This window comes from Triticum urartu, chromosome 7A, assembly GCF_056163025.1.
Source record: "Triticum urartu cultivar PI428250 chromosome 7A, HENAU_Tu73, whole genome shotgun sequence".
NCBI lineage: Eukaryota > Viridiplantae > Streptophyta > Magnoliopsida > Poales > Poaceae > Triticum > Triticum urartu.
Window position 1 is genome coordinate 94,120,627 of NC_141879.1, and position 6,825 is coordinate 94,127,451.

At 49.9% G+C, this 6,825-nt stretch overlaps 1 long non-coding RNA gene across 1 annotated transcript; it reads left to right on the forward strand.

The window, feature by feature from the left end:
- The first annotated feature begins 235 nt into the window (after positions 1–235).
- LOC125531578 (uncharacterized) lies at positions 236–6,510 on the forward strand. The gene is made up of 4 exons (XR_007293339.2): positions 236–603; positions 2,281–2,384; positions 2,508–2,677; positions 6,102–6,510. It is a non-coding gene; the product is annotated as an uncharacterized LOC125531578 (long non-coding RNA).
- Positions 6,511–6,825: the final 315 nt, after the last annotated feature.

Sequence of the window (6,825 nt, forward strand, 5' to 3'; positions counted from 1 at the left end):
ATTTTAGGCGCCCCCTGAGGGGCCAACGGCTGAAGATGCTCTAAGGGAAGGTCAGGGAGAGAAGAAAGAGAATGGGAAGGAAGAGAGAGCTGACATATGAGACCCACGTGTCATTTAACGGTCAAACAAACAGTCAACAAACCGTTTACCTAATCGTTGTGTGATGCGCGCGCGCTATCAACCACGCTGGAATGGCCGCACCACAGCTGTCCATCTCGCGCGTCCGCATAGACACATGGGGTGGTGGACCGACCAGGGGCGGATCGCACGCGACGGTGATTGGGATTTTTTTTCCTCCATCCTCCCATTCCCCGTTCCCACTCCACTCCTCACTACGCCGGCGACGAGCGAAACCCCAATCCCCCACGAAATCCCTACGGCTTCGCGGCGAGCTAGCCGGCGACGAGTCAATTGACGGAGAAAGGTGACGCGCCCAGCGAAGGATCCCGCCCAGCATCCGACGGGTGAGGGCGGCGCGCGCGTGCCGGAGGAGGAGGAGAAGGAAGTGGCGATGGGGAAGGAGAAGAAGGAAGCGACACGAAGCTCTGCGCGAAGCGGGGGACGACCCGGAGACGCGAGATCCTGCTGATTCGACGCCTCGAGGTCAGTTTAACATACGATCCCCTCGTCCGCATATCTCTGCTTGCTGGGGTTTCGTCGCCGACGCCCTCGTCGTCATCAACAACCGCAGGAGCGAATCAAATGGGGAGATATGTCCACGAGATAGGGTCGGGGGTAGGGGGAAGGGGGAGGCGCTCCGGAGATTTTTTTTCATGCCATTTGGGATGCTGCATCATTTGTTTTCCTCTTCCAGTACGTAGGCTGTGAGGATGTTTTTTTTGTAGGCAAATAGACATAGATAAGTAGGCAAATAAGCGTTGTGTTTTTGCAGGCAAATCATAAATAGAGAATAGGCAATACTGTGTGTTTTTGCAGGCAATTCAGATAGAAGAGTAGGACCAATAAGCAGTTTTGGAATGATGTGGGCTTCTGTAGGTTATCAGATAGAGGGTAGGCAGGCAATAATCAGTTCAGAGAATAGGGATTCCTGTGTTTTTTGTTTTAGGCAAATGAGACAGAAGATAGCTCGCCGACGTCCTATGTCGACCTGCAAGAGTTGCGGTGCGGGGAGGGCGGCGTCACGGCGGGGCGGCACGGCATGAGCGTGTTCACGGGCTGGTGGCGGCTGGGGCCATGCTCCCGCTCTAATGGCGGCTACTCAGAAGCACGCAGCCGTACTTCCTGCTGCCGGACGGCGCCGGGGACAAAAGGCGCTTTTTTTGTGTTAAACCTGACAGACCTGAACATGTCATGTTAGTTTCAGTTTATGCTTATATGTAATAAACTGAACTAAAGCACGTTTCTGACTTAGTCCTAGTCATAGGATAGATTTTTCAGTTAGTTCGTTTTTTGTAAAACTGGGACGACTTGGCCACGTTTGCATCCCTGGGATGAACTGGATGTATCAATTAAGCTAGTAAAACTGGGACGACTTTAGTTCGATGAACTGGATGTATCAATTAAGCACAGCCAGGTTTCCCTCCGGTTAGAATGCATTCTAGATACAATATCAGGAGTTTAAAGCTGAATTCTATCTGCATTTCACCTTGTCCGCATTCCCCATTTTTTGCCAGCTTCATTCTGCATTTTCCAGCTTACGGTGATGAATTCACACATGTCTGCACAAGCATGTTAAGTGGATAAATGCACGGATTCTTTATCTTAGCCTCTTTTTAAGCTAGCTATTTTTCTGACATTCACCCATACTGAGAAAGCTGTTATATAGTTCATGCACTAGCAAAGTAGTAAAAGATGAGGAGCTTGTGGATAGTGATTTTGTAGGTATGAAATATCTATTTCTTATTTGTGCCTAAGCAACGCTTGAGAGGCTGCATTTTTTTTTACCTTTTTTGCTCAAGATCACGACTGATGCATATGTCGGAAATATTATGTCAATTGGTTCTCTCTTTTAATTTCGTATGATGTTTTGTATGCCTTTTTTGACGGTACTAACACGCATCATGTGTGTAGTCGATGCTGATGCTTAATAACGGATAGGACTGATAACTAGCAAAACACACGTATTTTCTTTTGCTATGCTAAATTGAATACATACACGATGCTTTTTTCGATGAAACCGACAATGATGAGAATTAGTGAATTCATGATGCTTTAACGTGGGCAAGGTTTGCTTTTATGTAGGCAAGGTTTGCCTCCAACAATCGAGCAAAGGGGTTTTACCACACCTGTTTTCTAACTCATATTTTTTTTCAAATGCAGGAAAAAACCAAAATTGAAAAACTAGGGGGGAGGGCATCTTTTTCAGTATCCCTGGAGTGGCAGTTTTTAAGATGGATGACTACCCATATCAACAGAATGGCGAGGTACAGTCGACTCACTTTTTTCCTTTTTCTGTCTCTCACGTGTTCCCACAACATTGCCATGACTTAGGCAGAGAATCACTGAGAACCATCGTTTTCATTTTTATTTCCCATTTCTTCAATCAGGGTGCAGCAAGAACCGACGCGGCGGCCAGGAACAAAGATGTGGGTTTACAAGTCCATAGGCGACCAAGAAATAAGCAGGTTCAGTCTGGGCAAAGGCATGGGACAACAAACGCATAGGGAAAGTCACAAAAGCTGACAAAAAACCAGAGGGTGGATACGACAAGCTTCCCGTGAGCTTTTCTTCCTTTTTTTCAAGTAGTTTTTAGTAGACAGCAACATCTTTGATCATACCAGCCTAATTTACATCTTGATCATACCAGCATAATTTTCTTACTTCATTTGTTGTTGTTGTTTTTCCTCTGCGGCTTTATTCACACTGCCAACCAGATGAAGCCAATATACACGAGGAAAAGGGGAATGGTATTTTTGTTGGTTATGAGGAAGCCGAGAAATTGGAAACTCACATATCCACCATGTCGTCAAAAAATTGGAAACTGTCACACGTTTTTCGTTGTGATAGGTCGCCGCACCCACAGCAACCAAAGTGCCCAAAATATACTTTCTAGCCATCGAAGAACCCAACCCGAATCACCTATCACAAGGAATAAACGGTAGACAAATTAGCGTACCCCCTCCCCTGGTGACCTAGGTCGCTGACCTCAACGAACCAAGTCGCCCAAAACCATCGAACCACCCAACCCGAATCACCTAACACGGGGGACAAACTCGCCTACCCCCCTCTCCCTTGGTGACCTAGGTCGTCGACCCCGACGAACCAAGTCCCCCAAAACCATGGAACCACCCAACTCAAATCGCCTAACATGAGGGACAAACTCGCCTACCCCCCTCTCCCCTGGTGACCTAAGTCGTCGACCCCGACGAACCAAGTCCCCCAAAACCATGGAACCACCCAACTCGAATCTCCTAACACGAGGGGCAAACTCGCCTACCCCCCTCTCCCCTGGTGATCTAAGTCATCGACCCAGACGAACCAAGTCGCCCAAAACCACCGAAGCACCCAACCTGAATCACCTAACATGAGGAACAAACTCGCCTACCCCCATCTCCCCTGATGACCTAGGTCGCAGACCCCGATGAACCAAGTCGTCCAAAAGCACTGAAGTACCCAAGTCGAATTGCCTAACACGAGGGACAAACTCCCTCCCCCTCTTCCCTGGTGACCTAGGTCGCCTCACCAAACGAACCAAGTCGCCCAAAACCACCGAAGCACCCAACCCGAGTCGCCTAACACGACGGACAAACTTGCCTCCCCCTCTCCCCTGGTGACCTAGGTCGCCTCATCAAACGAACCTAGTCGCCCAAAACCAACGAAGCACCCAACCTGAATCGCCTAACACGAGGGACAAACTCGCCTCCCTCCCTCTCCCCTGGTGACCTAGGTCACCGACCCCGACGAACCAAGTTGCCCATAACCACCGAAGCACCCAACCCGAGTCGCCTAGCATGAGGGACAAACTCGCCTACCCCCCTCTCCCCTGGTGACCTAGGTTGCCTCACCAGACGAACCAAGTCGCACAAAACCAACGAAGCACCCAACCCGAATCGCCTAACACGAGGGACAAACTCGCCTACCCCACTCTCCCCTGGTGACCTAGGTTGCCTCACCAGACGAACCAAGTCACACAAAACCAACGAAGCACCCAACCCGAATCGCGTAACATGAGGGACAAACTCGCCTACCCCTCTCTCCCCTGGTGACCTAGGTCGCCTCACCAGACGAACCAAGTCGCACAAAACCAACGAAGCACCCAACCCGAATCGCCTAACACGAGGCCAACCCGAATCTCCTAACACGAGGGACAAACTCTCCTACCCCCCTCTCCCCTGGTGACCTAGGTCGCTGACCTCGACGAACCAAGTCGCCCAAAACCATCGAACCACCCAACCCGAATCACCTAACACGGGGGACAAACTCGCCTACTCCCCTCTCCCTTGGTGACCTAGGTCGTCGACCCCGACGAACCAAGTCCCCCAAAACCACGGAACCACCCAACTCGAATCGCCTATCACGAGGGACAAACTCGCCTACCCCCTCTCCCCTGGTGACCTAAGTCGTCGACCCCGACGAACCAAGTCGCCCAAAACCACCGAAGCACCCAACCTGAATCGCCTAACATGAGGGACAAACTCGCATACCCCCATCTCCCCTGATGACCTAGGTCGGAGACCCTGACGATCCAAATCGTCCAAAAGCACTGAAGTACCCAAGCCGAATTGCCTAACACGAGGGACAAACTCCTTCCCCCTCTTCCCTGGTGACCTAGGTCGCCTCACCAAACGAACCAAATCGCCCAAAACCACCGAAGCACCCAACCCGAGTCGCCTAACACGACGGACAAACTTGCCTCCCCCTCTCCCCTGATGACCTAGGTCGCCTCATCAGACGAACCTAGTCGCCCAAAACCAACGAAGCACCCAACCTGAATCGCCTAACACGAGGGACAAACTCGCCTCCCCCTCTCCCTTGGTGACCTAGGTCGCCGACCCCGACGAACCAAGTTGCCCATAACCACCGAAGCACCCAACCCGAGTCGCCTAACACGAGGGACAAACTCGCCTACTCCCCTCTCCCCTGGTGACCTAGGTAGCCTCACCAGACGAAACAAGTCGCACAAAACCAACGAAGCACCCAACCCGAATCGCCTAACACGAGGGACAAACTCGCCTACCCCACTCTCCCCTGGTGACCTAGGTTGCCTCACCAGACGAACCAAGTCACACAAAACCAACGAAGCACCCAACCTAAATCGCGTAACACGAGGGACAAACTCGCCTACCCCCTCTCCCCTGGTGACCTAGGTTGCCTCACCAGACGAACCAAGTCGCACAAAACCAACGAAGCACCCAACCCGAATCGCCTAACACGAGGGACAAACTCTCCTACCCCCCTCTCCACTGGTGACCTAGGTCGCTGACCCGGATGAACCAAGTCGCAAAAAACCAATGAAGCACCCAACCCGAATCGCCTAACATGAGGGACAAACTCGCCTACCCCCCCTCCCCTGGTGACCTAGGTTGCCGACCCCGACGAACCAAGTCGCACAAAACCAATGAAGGACCCAACCCGAATCGCCTAACACAATGGACAAACTCGCCTACCCCCTCTACCCTGGTGACCGAGGTCGCCGACCCCGACGAACCAAGTCGCACAAAACCAACGAAGCACCCAACCCGAATCACCTAACACGAGGGAGCTCATTGAGATCAAGGCTGGCCATCTGCACATTTTTAGAAGATGAAATGGGGAAAGAAATTAATACATAAGCGTCATAATGTGAACGAGACAGTAGTATTTTTCCTCTTCTTTTTCTATTATGCAAGCGAACTCAACGAGCAGGGGACATTTTTTCAGAATCACTGTTAGGTTCACATACCTGGGTCTCTTTTGTGTTTTTCTAAGCAATTATACTTTTAACTTTTTTAGCTCATCTCTTTTTTGATTTTCTAGGAAACTGGACTTTTTGTTCTTACTGTTGACCCTATTGATTATTGCCCAGTTTGTAAGAAACTGTACATTTTGTAAGCAACTACAATAGCTTATTGCCCAGTTTTATCATACACAGATTATTAACATTTTTTCATACAACCATCAGGCAAGATTCTACACATTTAATTACTTTCTTTTTTTTGCAGAAGAAAGGTGCAAGACAATAGTCAAGAAACAATTCAAGAGCCAGCAACTTTATCTAGCATCATGGTTGTACAGGAGGCAAGAACAGGGAGATCAGATTTGGGGCAAAGATTCAAGTCAGCCTTGCAACATTTTTTGGCTACATGGAGGCAAATCTGCAAGTAGTATAGCAATGGGGGGTAGGTACATCTGAGGAGTTCAACTAGCTATAGTAGAACTAAAAAGTATCTCATGGTCAAAACAATTCCAACGACCCTGTTACCTTTCTGGCAGTTTGCCCAGTTCTGGCAATTTTTTTGCCCACATTTTCTTCAGATTGTTGCCTGATCAGCACAAAGAGTTTCAGAGAAAGATTGTTGACTGATCAGCACAAAGAGTTGCAGAGAAGGTTGTGTTCTTCACGATTTTTCCCATGATCTTTTTTCTACTGTGTTTTTGCTGTGGGAGGAGCCCCCGCTGCTAGGACAGGGGGTGGGTGGGGAGATCACGTAAGGGAGGGGAGATGTTTCTTTTTTCGTTTCTTTCTGTGGGGAGACGTGGGCACATGAGGGGGATGGCAACTTCCTTTTTTGGCGCATGAGGGGATCGACGGGGGAGAACTTTCCAAAATTGCCGGCCGCGAGGTCGTTCCGCGTAGCGCGCGGGCGCTGTGTAGCAGCGTCCAACGGTTTATTTAGGAGCGGGCCTGACATGCCATAAACTGGATCAATTTTAAATCACATGGTC